This window comes from Capra hircus, chromosome 20, assembly GCF_001704415.2.
Source record: "Capra hircus breed San Clemente chromosome 20, ASM170441v1, whole genome shotgun sequence".
Classification (NCBI taxonomy): Eukaryota; Metazoa; Chordata; class Mammalia; order Artiodactyla; family Bovidae; genus Capra; species Capra hircus.
In genome coordinates, this window is record NC_030827.1 from 42267365 (window position 1) to 42288320 (window position 20956).

At 39.1% G+C, this 20956-nt stretch overlaps 1 protein-coding gene across 1 annotated transcript in view; it reads right to left on the reverse strand.

Annotated features, from left to right (window-relative positions):
- The window catches only part of CDH6 (cadherin 6), a 150729-nt gene extending 130149 nt beyond the window's left edge, over nt 1-20580 (reverse strand). Inside the window, exon 1 of the mRNA XM_018065738.1 lies at nt 20394-20580. The gene's annotated coding sequence lies outside the window, so the exon portion shown is untranslated. The remainder of the gene's footprint in view (nt 1-20393) is intronic.

Sequence of the window (20956 nt, forward strand, 5' to 3'; positions counted from 1 at the left end):
AAAAATAACCAAGACCCTCAAATGGATTGAATACCTGGAAGACTTCTTGATAACAATGAGGACAGCAACATTTTGGGAGTGCTTCCTACATGCTTATCTTAGTTACTCCTCAAACACCTTTCTGAAGTTGAAATTACCATTATCCTCATTTATAGGAAAAAAAAATGCACCAAGAGAAACATCCAAAAGGTCATCTGCCCAACTGGAAAGTATTTGTACCTACACAGTCAACCTGGGACTCCCTTTGTCACACAAACTAGGACAGTTTAAGAGCTCAGTGCCCCCTTTTCTCAAAACTTCATACATAACTCAACTCCTAATTAAATTCAAAGCTTTTTATGGTCATGGCTCCTTAATTCTACCCCTAACTTGCTTGGCAAAAAAAGACATTTTTGTCATAGTTAAAGGTTTGCAGAGGTCAGTGAACTCACACGGTGGCAAAGTCAGTTCTAAGGGAACACAAGACGGGGAAAAAATTGTAAGATTTAGACTTTAGATTTTATTACAGGATGTTTCAGGAACATCCTGTTGTGTGGCATACATCACATCCACATAAATGCATTTGTTTAAAAAGCAACCTTAGAACCTCACTTTTGCCTAAAATTAGCCTGATAGCAGAGGCAGCACTCTGTTGAGTTTTCATTTTATATTTTGCAATTATTTCTCAAACCGTTTTGACTTGGATTTAGATAAACATCTGCATTTCAGCTTAGTTGCCTTTCAAATAAAACCTAAGAGAAAAAAAAAAAAAACATTCTTAAGGATTTGGGATATTTTTAGCAAGGCAGAGAAAAGAAAATTGTTTTGTGAGGCTATTTTTAAACAACACTTTTTAAGATTTCTTAAAGCTCCAGTGGTTAGGACAGTGCTAAAGGCAAAAATGTTGCTTAAGAAAACACTTCAGAAAAAGCTAGAACAGTTAAAGCCCAGGCCAAGCCCCTAGAGAGCAAGGAGAGTGCTCACATGGCTTGATGTCCTTTGAATCTCTTAAGGTTATTTTCTAAATGAGACTATGAGAACAAAATGAAATTATACTTCCCTTCCAGCTAGTTAAGCCTCAACTCCCTAGATGGAAAAAAAAATGTTTTCTTTTTGGACAGTGATGTATTTCTAGTCAGTATATTCCCAAAACAAATAACACCAAAACCCACTTCATGCACAGAGTAAAATAAAAGATAGGAACAGAGGTCATTAAAATGGTTTAGTATCACTCTAATTGCCGCTTTGCTGATAACCCTCACTTGATGGAACAGGTGGGTTTTGGTCTTATTATCTATTACCTGTAAAGCTATGGTTTATGAAACTGAATTCCATTGAATCCCTTACCCACTTAACACTTAAGATTTTTTACTTAGAGTAATACTGATTCTCAGGCTAAATTGTAGTAGACAGGGTTTGTTAACTAGCCAACGTTCATTTCCCAGCTTCTTTCTTCCTGATAGAATCTCCGTTTTGTCCAGATATATTTCCTCCCTCTGACCCCACGCATGGAATTAAAATCAAGAGAAGCTAATCCCAAGAATAGATCTTTAGTCTAAAAAGCCAATTAGCACATGGAATTTCCTAGCAGTTAATAATAGACTAAGTGGTCATATGTCCTGTACTGGCTCAGCCTGACTGAAGGACACTACGCTTAATTCTTGATAGTGAGAGAGGTTTTTCTCTCTCTTTTGCTAGACAAGAATAAGGAAGGATGTAGCTCCAGTAGCCACTGGCAATCATCTTAAAGTTTGAGGGGAATCATTGAATGCTGCTGCTGCTGCTTAGTCACTTCAGTTGTGTCCGACTCTGTGCGACCCCACAGACGGCAGCCCACCAGGCTCTCCCGTCCCTGGGATTCTCTAGGCAAGAACACTGGAGTGGGTTGCCATTTCCTTCTCCAATGCATGAAGGTGAAAAGTGAAAGTGAAGTCACTCAGTTGTGTCCAACCTCAGCAATCCCATGGACTGCAGCCTTCCAGGCTCCTCCATCCATGGGATTTTCCAGGCAAGAGTACTGGAGTGGGGTGCCATTGCATTCTCCGATCATTGAATGCAGTTGATGCTAAAGATGACAGGAAGGATAAACAGAAAGATCCAGAGTGTGTGATCATGCTGCTACTCATCTGTGGATCACTTGGAACCTGCATTTCTGTGGAATGTCTCTTTTGTAAAATATAATTTTATTTATTTCTTTCGAGTTTGAAATAGGACTTTTTTCTCACTCATAGCCCAAAGCATCTTATTACATAAGCTGGAAATACTTGGTAATAAAGAGTAAGAAGTAATCAGATCTTTAGGGTGCTGAACATGAATTACTATAGCTTACTTTTCTGATCTCCTTTCCACTGTTAATAGGCTTTCTTATTGGCTTCTCCTCTACCCCCAGTAGCTTAATCACTCCTGAAAATCCTTTAATTCTCTACTTATTATTCTAAAGTTAGGATGTGAAGTATGGGAGAGGCTGCCTCTACAGAGTTTAGATTACTTGTGTTAATGTGAGATGTTATGATTGAAAGTGTTAGTTAACCAAAGGAAGTGTTAAGCAGAGGAATGGGAATCACTTTCCTAACTTTTCTGAACCCATAGTTCTATTCTTTTCCCTTGAAAGTTACAATTTCCTATAGTGGTGAGATAGGAGACAAACTTTCCAGAATGTACCATGGTACCTATTCTACTCTAGGAAATCCACTTAGGTAAAACAAACTAACTTCTATTGATTAGTAACTTTAAAATTCTCCATGTACCTTTGAGTTCAGGCTGATGAATATCACATTAAATGGAGGAAGTAAAAAGAACATCATCCAAACCTCTCCCACTCTTCATCTTGAACCTTACAAAATATTTGGCATGCTCAGAGAGAGCTGGGCTGAACTGCACATTTCATTGCCAAATAATATTCATGAAGATCCCATTTCATGTATTGACTGCCACTTAAGGAATGAAACAGGACTACCTAATCAGTTGAATTTAATTCAATCTATTTTGTGTAGTTGTGTTCAAGGTTATAACAAGGTATGTAGACTGTGGTATTAGACTTCTGTAGGACCTCAAGAAACATGTCCAGAGTAGGAATTTAGGGGAAAATGATTTTGCTCATAAAACATGTACATAAGATTGTTTTGTAGATTCCATTTGATGTACTACTATGGGTGGATAATAAACCAAAAGATAACCAAGGTTTATCATGCTAGTCTATTCCAAAGAGAAAACATTTATGCAGCTGTAATTTTTAACCTGAACACATTAATAAAACCTCTAAATAATTCTACACCTTGGTGAGAGTGACTGAAGAAATTGTAACTTTTAGATAAGAAAACATCCCCAGTAAAAAATTCAAGTATTGTATTGGAAGAGCCATCAGTTATATGGTCTGTAACCAGGGCCGGTGGCCAGGAGGAGCAACCCGAGAAGCGGTGGCTGTGCAGGCACAGGAGGGCCTAGAGGAGCTATCCCACGTTGAAGGTCAGGAACGGCAGTGGTAAGGAGATGCCCCCCCCATCCAAGGTAAGGAGCAGCGGCTGTGCTTTGCTGGAGCAGCTGTGAAGAGATACCCCACGCCCAAGGTAAGAGAAACCCAAGTAAGATGGTAGGTGTTGCAAGAGGGCATCAGAGGACAGACACACTGAAACCATACTCACAGAAAACTAGTCAATCTAATCACATTAGAACCACAGCCTTGTCTAACTCAATGAAACCAAGCCATGCCTGTGGGGCAACCCAGGATGGGCAGGTCATGGTGGAGAGGTCTGACAGAGCGTGATCCACTGGAGAAGGGAATGGCAAGCCACTTCAGTATTCTTGCCTTGAGAACCCCATGAACAGTATGAAAAGGCAAAATGATAGCATACCAAAAGAGGAACTCCCCAGGTCATTAGGTGCCCAATATGCTACTGGAAATCAGTGGAGAAATAACTCCAGAAAGAATGAAGGGATGGAGCCAAGGAAAAACAATACCCAGTTGTGGATGTGACTGGTGATAGAAGCAAGATCCGATGCTGTAAAGAGCAATATTGCATAGGAACCTGCAATGTCAGGTCCATGAATCAAGGCAAATTGGAAGTGGTCAAACAAGAGATGGCAAGGGTGAACATCGACATTCTAGGAATCAGCGAACTAAAATGGACTGGAATGGGAGAATTTAACTCAGATGACCATAATATCTACTACTGCGGGCAGGAATCCCTCAGAAGAAATGGAATAGCCATCATGGTCAACAAAAGAGTCCAAAATGCAGTACTTGGATGCAATCTCAAAAACGACAGAATAATCTCTGTTCATCTGCAAGGCAAACCATTCAATATCACAGTAATCCAAGTCTATGCCCCAACCAGTACTGCTGAAGAAACTAAAGTTGAATGGTTTTATGAAGACCTACAAGACCTTTTAGAACTAACACCCCCAAAAGATGTCCTTTTCATTATAGGGGACTGGAAAGCAAAAGTAGGAAGTCAAGAAACACCTGGAGTAACAGGCAAATTTGGCCTTGGAATGTGGAATGAAGCAGGGCAAAGACTAATAGAGTTTTGCCAAGAAAATGCACTGGTCATAGCAAATACCCTCTTCCAACAACACTAGAGAAGACTCTACACGTGGATATCACCAGATGGTCAACACCAAAATTGGATTGATTATATTCTTTGCAGCCAAAGATGGAGAAGCTCTATGCAGTCAACAAAAACAAGACCAGGAGCTGACTGTGGCTCAGATCATGAACTCCTTATTACCAAATTCAGACTCAAATTGAAGAAAGTAGGAAAAACCACTAGACCATTCAGGTATGACCTAAATCAAATCCCTTATAATTATACAGTAGAAGTGAGAAATAGATTTAAGGGCCTAGATCTGGTTGATAGAGTGCCTGATGAACTATGGAATGAGGTTCATGACATTGTACAGGAGACAGGGATCAAGACCATCCCCATAGAAAAGAAATGCAAAAAAGCAAAATGGCTGTCTGGGGAGGCCTTAAAAATAGCTGTGAAAAGAAGAGAGGTGAAAAACAAAGGAGAAAAGGAAAGATATAAGCATCTGAATGCAGAGTTCCAAAGAATAGCAAGAAGAGATAAGAAAGCCTTCTTCGGTGATCAATGCAAAGAAATAGAGGAAAAGAACAAAATGGGAAAAACTAGAGATCTCTTCAAGAAAATTAGAGATACCAAGGGAACATTTCATGCAAAGATGGGCTTGATAAAGGACAGAAATGGTCTGGACCTAACAGAAGCAGAAGATATTAAGAGGTGGCAAGAACATGGAAGAACCGTACAAAAAACATCTTCACGACCCAGATAATCATGATGATGTGATCACTAATCTAGAGCCAGACATCCTGGAATGTGAAGTCAAGTGGGCCGTAGAAAGCATCACTACGAACAAAGCTAGTGGAGATGATGGAATTCCAGTTGAGCTGTTTCAAATCCTGAAAGATGATGCTGTCAAAGTGCTGCACTCAATATGCCAGCAAATTTGGAAAACTCAGCAGTGGCCACAGGACTGGAAAAGGTCAGTTTTCATTCCAATCCCAAAGAAAGGCAATGGAAAAGAATGCTCAAACTACCGCACAATTGCACTCATTTCACATGCTAGTAAAGTAATGCTCAAAATTCTCCTAGCCAGGCTGGAGCAATACGTGAACTATGAATTCCCTGATGTTCAAGCTGGTTTTAGAAAAGGCAGAGGAACCAGAGATCAAATTGCCAACATCTGCTGGATCATGGAAAAAGCAAGAGAGTTCCAGAAAAAACATCCATTTCTGCTTTATTGACTATGCCAAAGCCTTTGACTGTGTGGATCACAATAAACTGTGGAAAATTCTGAAAGAGATGGGAATACCAGACCACCTGACCTGCCTCTTGAGAAATCTGTATGCAGGTCAGGAAGCAACAATTAGAACTGGACATGGAACAGCAGACTGGTTCCAAATAGGAAAAGAAGTACGTCAAGGCTGTATATCGTCACCCTGCTTATTCAACTTATATGCTGAGTACATCATGAGAAACGCTGGACTGGAAGAAACACAGGCTGAAATCAAGATTGCTGGGAGAAATATCAATAACCTCATTTATGCAGATGACACCACCCTTATGGCAGAAAGTGAAGAGGAGCTAAAAAGCCTATTGATGAAAGTGAAAGAGGAGAGTGAAAAAGTTGGCCTAAAGCTCAACAGTCAGAAAACAAAGATCATGGCATCTGGTCCCATCACTTCATGGGAAATACATGGGGAAACAATAGAAACAGTGTCAGACTTTATTTTTTTGGGCTCCAAAATCACTGCAGATGGTGACTGCAGCCATGAAATTAAAAGACGCTTACTCCTTGGAAGAAAAGTTATGACCAACCTAGATAGTATATTCAAAACCAGAGATATTACTTTGCCGACTAAGGTCCATCTAGTAAAGGCTATGGTTTTCCCAGTGGTCATGTATGGATGTGAGAGTTGGACTGTGAAGAAAGCTAAGTGCCAAAGAATTGATGCTTTTGAACTGTGGTGTTGGAGAAGACTCTTGAGAGTCCCTTGGACTGCAAGGAGATCCAACCAGTCCATTCTGAAGGAGATCAGTCCTGGGATTTCTTTGGAAAGACTGATGCTAAAGCTGAAACTCCAGCACTTTGGCCACCTCATGCGAAGAGTTGACTCATTGGAAAAGACTCTGATGCTGGGAGGGATTGGGGGCAGGAGGAGAAGGGGACGACCGAGGATAAGATGGCTGGATGGCATCACGGACTCGATGGACATGAGTCTGAGTGAACTCTGGGAAATGGTGATGGACAGGGAGACCTGGCATGCTGCGATTCATGGGGTCGCAAAGAGTCGGATACGACTGAGCGACTGAACTGAACTGAAGTGAACCCTATGTCAGACATTTGGCTGAAGACACCAAAGTTGTCCTGGGAACAGCACCTTCTGTTGGGTATACTCCTTTGGTCTGGGCTGTCTAGAAGGCTGGAGCTGACCTTTCTTTCTTCTTAAGTGTATTCTTACGCTATGTTCAGAGGAAATCGGATTACAAGAAACAAAAACTAACCAACATGAATAATGTAAAAGTATATAAGTGTAGTCCAATTTTATATTGAATACTGTTGATTTCTTCTTTCAACAAACATCTAAGGTGTTCTTGCTGTTTGTCAAAGATAGTGCTAGGCCTTGGTTAGAGATGTAAGTTTAATGCCCAGAGGCCTTGTTCTCTAGAGGCTTACAGTGTGATAGGTTAAGACCTGGACTATCTTGTAGAGATGTTTGAAACAACGGGTTTACTTAGAGGCTAAATAGAGGCTATTATAGGATCATGCAGTGAAAAATCTTTAGCTGACGATGGGACAGGTGAGTGGAAGTCAGGGAGAGTTTGCTGGACAAACAGATTCTTGACCATTTCCCTGAATATCCAGTGAGATTTGGCCAGTGAAGATGAGTGGGGACACTGGAGGTAAGGAACTTGGACAGCTGTTCTGGTATACATGAGCTGAATATTAATATCAGTACTGGGCTTGGATGTCAATACATTAAAGTCTAGATTTAATAATGGTAGACCTTAGTCTTTTTCATGACTGAAAGGCTCAATTCTGACAGAATATCTATCTATTCATTGAATACGTTTCTAAAATGGCAGTTTCTAACAGTCATATTTAATATAGGTATACCTCCCTGTATTTTTCTGACAAATTAAAGGTTTGTGGTAACCGTGCATTGGGCAGGTCTATTAGTGCTATTTTTCCAACATCATTTGCTCACTCTGTGTCTCTTTGTCACATTTTGGTAATTCTCGCAATATTTCAAACCTTTTGCCAGCAAAAAGGTTACAACTTGTTGAAGGTTTGGGTGATGGTTTGTGCTTTTTAGCAATAAAGTATTTTTAAATTAAGATCTGTGCATTTTTAAAGACATAATACTGTTACACACTTAATGCAGTATATATTTTACGTGCACTGCTGCTGCTGCTGCTAAGTTGCTTCAGTTGTGTCTGACTCTGTGCGACCCCAAAGACGGCAGCCCACCAGGCTCCACTGTCCCTGGGATTCTCCAGGCAAGAACACTGGAGTGGGCTGCCATTTCCTTCTCCAGTGCATGAAAGTGAAAAGTGAAAGGGAAGTCACTGAGTCGTGTCCAACTCTCAGTGACCCCATGGACTGCAGGCTACCAGGCTCCTCCGTCCATGGGATTTTCCAGGCAAGATTTGTACATTTTTAAAGACATAATACTGTTACACACTTAATGCAGTATATATTTTATGTGCACTAGTAAACCATAAAATTCATGTGGTTTGCTTTATTGCAGTGGTCTGGAACCAAACCTACAATATCCGAGGTAGGCCTGTATTTAATGCGTATTGTAACCAACTGGATGCCATGGTATTATCCATGGCACCAACACAATGCTTTGCACCTAAGTGTTGGTTAAACAGTTATTGAATTAAACTGAGCCTCCATCACTTAAATCTTAATTTCTTGTGATTTCTTCTTGAAAAGTATTTTTACTTAATGTTGTCCCATAAACTCACCAGAGGAATTGTAGGGATCAGTGAAAGAAACAACATGAAAATATTCCATGTACAGCATGCTTACATTGCTTCAGTCATGTCTGACTCTGTGTGACCCTATGGACTGTAACCTACCTGGCTCCTCTGTCTATGGGATTCTCCCAGCAAGAATACTAGAGTGGGTTGCCATGCCCTCCTCCAGGGGATCTTCCCGATCCAGGGATTAGACCCACATCTCTTAGGTCTCCTGCATTGGCAGGGAGGTTCTTTACCACTAGCACCACCTGGGACGTCTCAAGCACTTTGAGGCATACTATTAAAAATAAAACTGTAATAAGCCTTTGGCATTGAAGAGGGATGTGTTGGTTCTTTCTCAGCTGGGGCAGGAGGTCAAATACCAAATCTGAAAATGAATAGAGACCCTATAAATCGATCATAATGTAACCTGAAATGAAAGACTAATTTCCATGTTCATGTAAGATCTAAGTATGGGGAGAACACGAATAAAATGAACTGTGAATGTCCTATTCATTTTTATACAAAGCTGGCACTATTGGCCTGTTATTACTAAAGCATGCATTACTTCACTTTGCTGACTTCCTTCACTGTGTTTTCAAGTTCTGGCTTCATGCTTAGGAAGTCAATTGGTACCCCAAGATTATAAATATATATTTATCTAATTTCAGTAAAGTTACAGTTTTGTTTTATACTCTTTCTCTTTAATTCTTATCGGATTTATTTTGTATAAAATATGAAGAAAGAATCTGTTTCCCCCAAAGTGCTATGTATGTTGTCTTATCATCCCAGTATCTCTCCAGCATTGGGCACAGGAGGGTCTCAGTAAATATTATAGAATGAATAAATTAATGACTGATGAGTCTAAACCTTCCAGAAACTTGCCAGGCTTCCCTTGGGACCAACAGTAAGTGATTGTAAGACTGACTTAAATTAAAGTGAAAAGCTAGGCCTAAAGCTAAACGGCTTTTGTGAGGCTGATATCTGCTGCTTTGGGCTATAATTAATTGATCTAACTTGTTGTGGGAATATACTGATAAATTCACCGAGACTTGAAAGGGAAAGATGTTTCTCATTTTCTTTAAAATTATGTTTTTTGATTCCTGAGAAATATGTATATGTTACATATATTGCATATATATAAATGCATGTATAAATATCCTTACAATTTTGACATTATTTTTGAATTTGAGATACAAACATTTGAATCTATTCATCTATCTACCATCTGTTTGGGTATATATACATACATATTAAGCACAAAAGGCACAAAAATTTAATATTTAAGAGTATGGGCTATCAAGACTGCCAGGATTTAATCTTAGCTCTGACATATACTAGCTGTGTGACCTTGAGCAAGTTGCTTAACTGCTCTATCTCCCAGTTTTGTCTGTAAAATTGGAAGATTAATAGTGTTTTCTTCAGAACATTGTTGTGAACATTAAATTCATGTAACTATTTAGAATAGTGCCTGAAATATTGTAAGTGCTAAGTGTTAGCTTTTATTATTATCCTACTCACTTCCAATAATCTTTTTGTGTTCTCGAAAGTAACAGATTTAAAATATCTTTAAGATATTTTTTAAAAGAACATTTAGGATTGATTGAATGAGAGAAAAAAAATCACGTAGCAAAAAAGCGATTGCTTTATTTAGCATAGAAAATATATAGTAATACACATGAATATTAAAACTGTAAAAGAAAAAAATTCAGAAAAGAACAGTGTTTAAGTTTGAATTCTGAAAATAAAATACATAAATTGAAAGTGTAAACTCAGAGGTGCATCCTGTTTCCAAACACAGGAATTAAAAAATCAAAATGACAGACTTCTGTTAATCTGCTTAGGAAGGCATAAATTGTTAATCAGGCTCCAGGCAACATTGTTTAATACCAAGTTTAATAAAAATCTGCCTGGAGGAAGAAGAGGTCTGGTGGCCAATTTTGAAAGCTGGGCAGCTCTGTTTACATGCTTAGTCTCTCTAGCTCTGAGGACACCATTGATAGGGTTTCCTTTGAAATTGGCTTCTTTTAACAGAGTCAAAGTTATTAAATACCATAGCATGGGATAGAAAACTTGAATTTTTTCATTGGTGTGAATAAACTTGAAAAGGAAATAAATTGGAGAAGTATTTATTTAAGAGAATCTTTTGCAGTTTGTATGAGAAGAATTTCACAGTAAGCATTTATTGAGCCTTCACTATATGCTTACATTTGCTAGTGATGCCTTCATCTTAAAACTGTGATCTTGAGATGAAAGAAGTGACATTTTAAAACCATTTTCTCCTTTCTCCCCAGCCTGTATCTGTTCATTCCACAAGGCATCTTGTATTTGTATCATGTGGGCTTTCTCTGTGCAGGGACTCAAGAAAATTTCCAAAGTCTTGGCATTGTTTTTAGGAGAACTTGTCAATCAGGCGAAAACTAAATTGGAAAGTATTTGACAAGTGCAGTATCTCCTGAGCAGTTGGAGCCTTGTAGCTACTTCTTTGGATTACTGAGTTTAAAACGCAGCCCAAATTTACTTGCTTTAAAGTCCTTCTTGATAACATCATGGATATCATTGCCTATTTCTTAATTACAAATCAGGGCAGGTTTGGCTCTTGTTTTTGTGATTGGTTTTTCTAAACAGCTGTGATTTTCATATGGAGAAAAAAAAATAAGCCATTTAAAAATATATTTTAATGTAGTGAGAAATTGGGAAGCAAACATATGTTCTATTAAAGTTCAGAATATCTACAGTGCAAAGCAAACTTCTTGTTCTTTGGTGCACAGTTAACCCAGCATAGGTTTCAACAATTTCTCCCCGCTCTGTCTGCTGTATAAAAATCTTTCATTACATCAGACTAAACTAAATCACTTGGGAGCATTTTACTCTTTTGTAGCTTTCAGCTTCATATTTTAAATAAAGTAACTGTCCTATTTAGCATTCTAGTTGGTGAGAAAGTCATTTCACATGATCACTCGACATCTAGTAGTGTCCTTCCTTCTGTTGGGTCATCTCTTAAACTTAAGGTCATCTCTTAAACTTAATTTCATTGTCTTTTTAGAATACAAAATAAACACACATTTAAACTCAAGGCGGGGGGAAGTTGAAAAATAAAACCATGGTGCTATTTGTAAAGATATCTTGGAATCTGGCATCTGAGAATAAAAGGCATACTGAAGAAGGGAAGTATCATGAGACAAAGTTTTAAAATATGAGACCTGTATATGGTGTGCCTGCATTTATATCAAAGGCACTTTACCTGCAGGTAAATATACTTTCCTTGAATTCAAAAATTATTGCAGAGCTGGATCTAGAGGTTTGGAACCGCCTCCTCTTGATGACACTAACCAGTAGGTGACCCCTTCATTCTGTTGTCTTAATAATGATCTGCCCCAAACATCTTTTTCTTAATAAAAAGGGATATGAGTCAGAAAGAGAGTAAAACGGTGGCACTGATATTTATCACAAAGCCTCCCTCACATAATTTATTTCTTTATGAAACACTGACAAAATCTCAACTACATACTTTTATATAAGTAATTAACTAGCAAATAGTTACTGGGAGATAGAGTAGCTCTACTTAATACAAATTAGGATCAGCAGTACTATACCAATCTTGGTGAATTTTATCATTTTTCATCATGATTACTCAGTCCAACCACACAGTTTTTATCAGTGTTAAATCATAACCTGTTGCTAAGAACAGCTTAAAATATTTTAGTTGAGTGTGAAATCGAGCAGTTCCAAACATTTTATAAAATGGACGATAGTTGATTAATAAAATTCCCCTTTTTTAATCCTGCAAAGGAGGTGTAAGCTTTGTAGTTAAAAATGTGATAAGCTCATTTTCATGACTGAAATGTAGAAAGCAACTGCTTTTTGACCTAACAATGCATACCTTGAACTACAACTCAATCAACACCTTAGGAAATTTGTGTTTATCCACGGTTATATAAAGTTTATCTTTAGGAAAGAAAATACCCCTTTAATAATGGGTATGGTTAAATTGAGCTGGATGGGTTTTTAGAAAAACTAGATATAAATTTAAAACTTCTTATTTTCCACTGAATAATCCACTATGTAATCAAATAGGCGAATTCATTGCCAATGACACATTTTGGCCATGACCTTGGCAAAGTACAATTTTGGAGGACCTATTAATATAGTCAAAGATTGTATTGTTATTCCAAATGTTATTATTAATCTCTATGAAGTTTAAATAAGGGATCCAAAAATACCTTTTGATAGAAATGAGTTTTATCTTTTGAGCTGTCTATTTGGCTTATCATTCCAAAAGTAATTCTGCTTTACTTTCTATTCATCCAAACAAGGAAGAAAACTAAGTCAGTCATTTTTCAATATTATGTTATTCATTATCTAACCCAGTGGTCCTTGGACTTTTGGATTTCATGGAACATTAACAGTTATTTTTTTAAATAGGGGAGGGTTGACATTGGGTTGCTTGCAGATTTTAATTTTGTCAAGGGAAAAAACAACATAATTTATCCTTATACTTTCATGCAAAAATTGACATTTTAATGCCAAAGAAGTGGGAAGGTCACCGTCTCAGTCCTTAAATTGAGTAAATGGAAAGTTATAAAAAACACAATAAATAGGTTGTTATCATGTTTCATATCTGATCACTGACCAGTAAACTTTTTTTTTTTGCAACGATGCACACATGACTGGTTAACCTGCCAAATTACTGATACCCAAGAGTACCATCAACTCATTAAAAATAAAATAAAAACCTACATTTTATCAGTCTCCCAAGTAATCGTCAAAATTTTGAAGGAAAACTTTAATTCTTCTTTGCAATAGGAGCTTTACAAAAGTGTACAAACATATAAAATTCCTAAAGAGTTATAAATCCTTATTTTCTCCATAAGTTTCCATGCCTGCTCCTTTATAGCATATTTATAAATAATGATATTATAGATTTAAATGTCTCTTTTAATTTTTAATGGCAAAATTGAGTGGAGATGATAAAAAGTTACACTATTCCACAACTAGAGCTCAGGTTACAGAAGAGATAGATAGAAACAGTGTACAACGTGAATTCAGTTGATCCATGGACAAGTCACTTATCTCTCTGGTCATCAGGGATCTCAAATGTAAACGACTGGCATTGGGTTTTAGTCACTCACTCCTGTGCAACTCTTTGTGACCGCATGGACTGTAGCCCACCAGGCTCCTCTGTCCATGGGATTCTCCAGACAATACTGGAGTGGGTTGCCACTTCCTTCTCCAGGGGATCTTCCCAACCCAGGGATTTAAGCCGGCTCTTCCGCATTGCAGGTAGACTCTTTACCAGTGAAGCCCTTGGCATTGGGTAAAGTAATGTCTAAACTCCTTTGCAAAGTCAATAAAGTTTGACTTTATTGTCAAACTGTCAATAAAGGCTGGGTTAACTACCTGACATTTTGAATGGTGGTAATAGAAAGAATAGAGTTTAATGGAAATGGCTTATCACCATCAACCATTTATAATATTACTGTATTGTTAAGAGGATGTCTTTCTTCCTTTCTCCTTCCTGCTTTCCTCCACCCCTACCCTCTACCCCTTTTCTTATAAAATTTTGCTTGGTAAAGAAATCATTCAGAACAAATACTGAACTGTGATGGGAATGAAATAACAAAACTGTGGTCATAAAAGAAGAAAATTATTTTTACCATCAAATCAGAAAGGAAGTAATTATTTTTAGTCATCAAATAAGGAAGGAAATGAACACAATCTTATTCAGCTTTACCTACAAGTCCCCAAAGCTATGCATGTAGTGAGTTTGTCAGTGCACTAAGAAAGGACTGAGGCCCTTGGGGTGCCGTGAGGTTGTGATGCCCCCCATCATTGAAATAAATAGCTGCTATTTTTAGCTACCTTTCTGAAATACCTCCTCCAACTTAAGGCTCTCTCTCAACATAAGAGAAGACAATTTATTCTCTTATAAGAAGTATCATTATTATGCTCAGAAAAATGCCCCACACAATTCTTTTTACTACAACTGTAAACCCGAATGCATACTTTCAAGTGGTTTTTAAGAAATGAATAAGCTATAGACATTTTCCTCGGCCTGAAAACCTGCATTGCTCTGGTCAAAATAATCAAATCATTCCCATGCCCTCTGCTGCTCTGTATTTCTCAGAGAGTCACACTTTTAAGATACCACAAGTGTTTGTTAACAGCACATTCATTAAACGCTTGGCTCAAGCAGAAATTTCCTAGAAATTCAAACCAAAAAGGGGCTAAATAAAGAGGATACCACATATAGAATCCAAATGAATGACTTATATTAGGTCTTTATCACTTTTGTATACTTTAGGTTGTCAGAAGGACACATAGTATATCTATTTACTTTGAAGAATAATAAAGATAATAGAAAAGAGTCAATATTCTTCAAAGCATTAAGAAAACCTTCATTTGATTCTGCTGCAATTTCAGACCACTTTTTAAAAATGTACTCCTCTGCTTATTTTATGATCCATGCAGAATCATTTCCTTTAGATGATTTTTTTAAAGACTAAGTTTCAAGTTTACATTCCATGTTAGAGAAACATAGTGATTATAAACATGTTAATAATGTAATCATGTTTATAAAGTTATATCTAATAATAGCAGTATTTATAAAGTGGAAAGTGCACTCTGTATAAAAATGGTGACTTTAATTCTATTTCTATTCTTACATTTTCCTCTTATGTAAAAATTCACCTCCCATCTCTTTTCATTGTAGTCACTTGGGACACCACCTCAACTTAATTTTTTCTTGCTGTTTTCCATTCCTATAACTTATTAGGTCTCCTGAACATCTTTTGGGCAGATATACCAAATTAGGGAATTATAGAAAGAGAAAAAACACAATGCTCTTTCAAGTGATGCAATATGAAGATAAATTATACCCTGTGTTGGCTAGTTTTGTATTCTTCAACTTTTTCCTAAGTTGTTCTCTTTCACAAGATAGCACTAAATATGGTGGGAAAACTTTGGACCCATGCTGCCCATTTATACTGCACATCAAATTTAATAGTAACATTCTGGCTTTAATTAAACTTTTCCTCTTATAAATCTCAGCCAAGGTGATCTGATTTATAGAGGAAATGAGCACCCAACAGTGTTAGTGTAATGATATTAAATAGATGAAACAAGGTAAAATAATCTCTAATAATCTGTGGGGATGGGGGACACAACCTTCTGCATATGTGTCCAGTCTGCCTTTATGCATCTGTGCTCACAGCACTCATTCTTCAGTTAGTTTTCATTGTTGGAAGAGTTAAAAATTTCCTGGATAGTTCAGTCTTGACCAGCTAGAATACTGGCTGTATCTTGACCCCTCTGACCCAATCACTTTGGCTTAAAAGAACCTTACTCCATTTACATCTGTATGTAGTAAATCAAGGTGTACTACCTTTTTCAAGGGTCATGTATACTTTTCTTGCCTTATCTCCCTACTTGTGAGTGATGGGATTACTAAGACTGTACACTTTCGGCTGTAAACCTTAATTACAGAAAACCTGAATTTTCTCATCTGATTAGTTTGAAAAAGTGAGCGTTTCTTAGGAATAGGAACTTTAAAAATGTAGGCCAGTTTAATCTTCGTAAGAGGAAAATTCAAAACAGAAATATTGTTTAGATCTAGGAAAGTGCCTTAAACTCTTCATTTGTGTTCAAAGTAAAACAAAAATCCTAATGGAGAGAAAAATGTAAGGAAAAAGAAAGGAACAAAGAAAAAAAAATCGACCCAATCTGTACATTTCTTTATTTCTTCTCTAATATCATTGGAACACTGTCACAACTGGGTGCTCTGTGTGTGTGAATTTTGATTTTCTTCTTCCAGCAATTTCCCCTATTAACATGATGTTCTTGAGTCTTTGTATTTAGAATCATTATTCAGAAAAAAATTTAAACCAGAGAAGGTTTGATTATCTACATTTTCACCTTTTTGTGAAGCAAATAAGGTAAGCTCAGTAGACACTAGCTAGGCTGAAACATTATTAAAAAATGCAATTCAGACTGAGTCACTGCTTGTTATTTTTATAAGCGAGACCCTAATTCTGATCGACCCCAAAGAATGGGCTGCTGTGACTAAGCTAGCAGCAGAAGCAACTGGCTTCTGCTGGATGTTATCTCATTTGGAACACATTTCAAACTTTAGAACAGATTTTTAAATTGAAAGTTGAAACCTGCAGACTGTCAGCAGAAGAGGCTGATTCACCCCTATAGAACTTATCTTACTATGTAAGTTCCAGGCAGTAAGTTTTTTTTTAAGGACTAGGTTACCTAAAATATGTTGTGATACATCAAAGAGAGAGAGAGGGAGAGAGAGAGAGAGAGAGAGAGAGAGGGAGGGAGGGAGGGAGGGAGGGAGAGAGGGAGGGAGGGAGAGAGGGAGAGAGGGAGGGAGGGAGGGAGGGAGGGAGGGAGAGAGAGAGAGAGAGAGGGAGGGAGGGAGGGAGGGAGGGAGGGAGAGAGAGAGAGAGAGAGGGGGAGAGAGAGAGAGAGAGAGAGAGAGAGAGAGAGAGAGAGAGAGGGAGAGAGAGAGAGAGGGAGAGAGAGAGAGAGGGGGAGAGAGAGAGAGAGAGAGAGAGAGAGAGGGAGAGAGAGAGAGAGGGAGAGAGAAAAGACAAACACCTCCTAGAATAAGAGTGATATGCATCTAAACATCTTTTGGACTTTTAGTACATGCTTATTTGAATGGGGGCTTCTTTAAATTAGAAACCTCTAGTTCAGTATAACTTGTCAATGTTCATGGATCTTTGAAAGGTTAGTTAATTTTTTTCTGCCTCATTTTTTCTTTTTTTCAGTTGCTTCATATATTAGCTTGAACCTCTAGGGTAGGGCTTCTTCATGTGGAATTTTTTGAGTCATAACTATAATGCCATTATTACTATTGGGTAAATTTGAGTGAAGGAAATACAATCTTGGCAAGATGAGAAATAAGGAAAAATTTTATATTAGTAGTGGTGAATTCTTTATTACTTGGCCATTGCTTTCATTTGGAAGCATAGAGAAGTTATCAAAAGTCTAGATATCCAGAAACTGTACAAATACTCTTGGGTTCCTGAAATTAGAGGAACTACACAAATGACAGTAATGGTTTTGACCTGGAATAAATGTCATGAAAGGAGTTGGGGAATACGGTCTTGTCTGTGAGGGGAAAGCTGTTATATGCTTATTATCTTAGATAACAAAATCCATGATGCAGCTGAACTGCAGGGAGAAGTGCATGGCGTGACCCACTAGAGGTCCTTTCCAACTAAAAAAAGTTTCCATAGTTCAAAGGATTCAGCCTCAGTAAGCTGGCATTCCGGGCTGCAAAGCAAATAAGGGCCAGAAGGGGGGACTGCACATTTTACTTCCCTAGGGAGAAACATGGTTTCATTCAGATTGTTTGTCATATTTATCTCTCTTTTTTTTAATCCTGATGTGGTACAATCACTCAATTAGCTCTGGTTAGATATTCAGAACCTGTTGTTCCAAGTTATTGATACATTTGGAAAAAGGAAGTATCATTTGATGTCCTGGAGCTACATACAGTTATGCTTTCTATTGATATTAGCTGTTTTCAAGTATCTCAGAACAATATTTTCAAGAGAGATTTCTGCTTTAAAATGAAGAGTGCCTCAGTAAGTTTTTACTTGCAAAGCTGATGGAAGTGGTGGGTGGAGGAGGTAATATACACATTTTCTGATAGTAGGCAACTTAGTAGAAAATGATTGTGTTTCTATATATTATCTTTGCAGAGTTAGCATTAAGAAATGTAATTGCAAAAAATTGATGTAAAAGCCAGATAGTAAAGGGACTAAAAGTCCCTGCAGAGATACCAGTCTGTCACTTACAAAGGTAGCAAAAGATAATTGCAGACAAGTACAGAACTAAACCATTGCTGTTTTCCTTTAGAGATATACTGCTGCTTCTCATGTTTTTCTGAAAAAATTGGTTACTTCCTCTGCTTCTGAAGTATGCCATGAACCATCAAAACAGGTAGAAAAAGATCTGCCTTTTATTTCTCCCCAATACCGTTTTAATTAGAACACACCAAAGAGCAAAACGGGCAAGATACAATCCTGCGTGATTGCATTTTCCAGTAAATTGTTGGATTTCTTTTAAGTTTCTGAGCTCTGCATTGAAAATCTGGCCTCTGGCATAAACTTTGCCCTCCTCCTATGACATAATGAAGACATCTGCTTGATCATATCCTCTTTCTTCACACAACTTGTTCTCCGGCTCTAAAAAATTAGCCAGCACAAAGCTGTGCAAGTACTGAAACACAAAGGGTGATGCTGAAGCCAAACTAGAAGAGGTTTTTTTTTTTTCTCCTAAAGTAGAATACTAAAGCTTTTCCTTTTCAGGTAGAGGCATCAGCAAGAAAAGAAAAGAAATAAGTAATCCCTGCTCACCATAAGCTGATGTATAAGCTGATTTGTTCTTCATTCTTAGAAGAGTTGTGCATTAACAAGGTATATCCCTGTGTTCTTTTTCCCATACATGGAGGATTTTGCACCCCCTGGATTATAACCACTCAGAGAACCCATATTTTGCATGTGTGCCCCTCCAGAGCAGCCAGACATGTACACATCACCCATTCCAGCAGCAACATTTTTTGTTTTTCTTTGCAGGAAAAATCCTCTTCTTTCCTACATTATGTGCTTCAGTAAGTGAAAATGAAAATTGGCTGAGATATGGGGTGATACACTTCCATAGTGTGAATATAATAATTAAAATGTCTTTACAAAAAAACAAAACAAAACACACACACAGACACAGACACAGAGAGGAGAGAAACATATGGCTATTCCAGATGATTAAACTTCTTGGTACTTGGATGTTCTCTGTAGTTAACTCAGGTGAACAGCCCCTTGCACTAACAAGGACCTGCATATAGCTCCCCATAAAATATGGATTTTATTGCAGCAGTGACAACACTTCAGCACCACGCTGACCTCTCCAGCATCTCCCATCTCCGAGATCTCCGATAACTCTTGGCATAAGAATAACTACAGAAGTAATCCCAGCTCTGCAACACACAGCATAGCAAGATTCTCTGTTACTAAATTCTGGAATATCGCACCGGGGGCGTCACTTTTCCTGCATCGGACACCGGAAAACCAGGCGCACTTGGTTTGCTCTCCAACCAGTCCGGGGGAGGCGTTTTCCCCCAGATTTGTGCCTGGCCAGCTTTGGAAGAGCACAAGCGAGCTCCGTCTTCCACATGACTTTTCCCTGGACAGTGTGCTCCATTTTCGGAGTCCAGTGTTGGACTTTCCTTGCAACCTAAGCATTTCTGCCCTATGTGAGCCGGCAGGCGTTGCCCCCGGCGTGCAAGCTAACAGTTTTTTTTTTTTTTTAATAAGCTTCTTCTCTGAGACAAATCATCTCTTTAGCCTAAGTTTTCCTTATTGGGAGCATTCAGGAGTTTTCAAGCTACCCAATTTCCTGCTTTGGCTCCCAAACCAAGAAATGTAACCCGGCCAAAGCAGTCCCTGCACAGACACTGTGATGTGGGCAGGTGGAAATAAATCAAGCCCCAAACCGCTCCGCGGGTCCTGCACGCACCAGCGCCCTTGGTAATTGACCAGCCAACTTTGCAAATGCCGGAGATCCCTTGGCAGCCTCTGCCGGCGGAGAGAAAGGCAACGGGTTCTTCCCGGCGGCCCCGTCACATATGCCCCCACCAAGCCCCTCCGCGGTCTTACCAGAAGGCGGAGGAGCGGCGCCGAAGCTCCCCGGGAACCGGCGCCCGTTCTGGGCAGCGGCAGCAGCGCCGCCCGCGCAGCCGGACCCGCGCGCCCGCCCCGACCCGGGCTCGCAGGCTGAACATCCCTCCCAACTCCAGCGTGCGGCACCCGCCGGGCGAGGAGGGCTCGCTCTCTCTGATTGGCTTCCATCAGCGCTACAGAATTAAAACAAGAAAAGGCATGCACCATTGCCAACTGAGACCGAACCCACCTCTGCTCGCCTTCCTGCTCCCAGGGAGACCCTGCGACCCGCCCAGGCTGCTCCTGCCTCGGCCGCCGCCGCCGCGGTTGCCCGCTCAGCCGTTCTCGCTGCCGCGGCTGAAACTGCAGCTCGGGATGGGAAGGTTACGGGCTCGGGAGAGCTGGCTCTTGTGGGCACACACTGATTTGCAAGTGAATGAAGTGGGAGGGAGCAAAGAGAGGAGGACTTTGTTAGAGAGGCCCAGTGCCTGCCCCCGCCCGCCCCCTCCCCTTGACAGAATGACTCCCTGTGTTTGAAGTCCTGAGCAATTCGCTCCCTGTAACACTCCCTCCGCTCCAGGCTTTCCTTTCTCTTCCTTTCTTATTTTTTTGGGGGGTTAAGACATATTCAGAACTTGCGTGACTTCGTCTGTTCCCTCCGTTATACTATCAAAATGCACCTTGTGCGATCATCTGTAACGGGTTGGGTATTTTTTTTTTTTTTTTTTTACGGACCAAGCAATTACAATTCCCAGGGACATGGTACCTCGTTGCGCTATCAGTTGGCCAGCTTCGTGTTATAGCACGCATAAC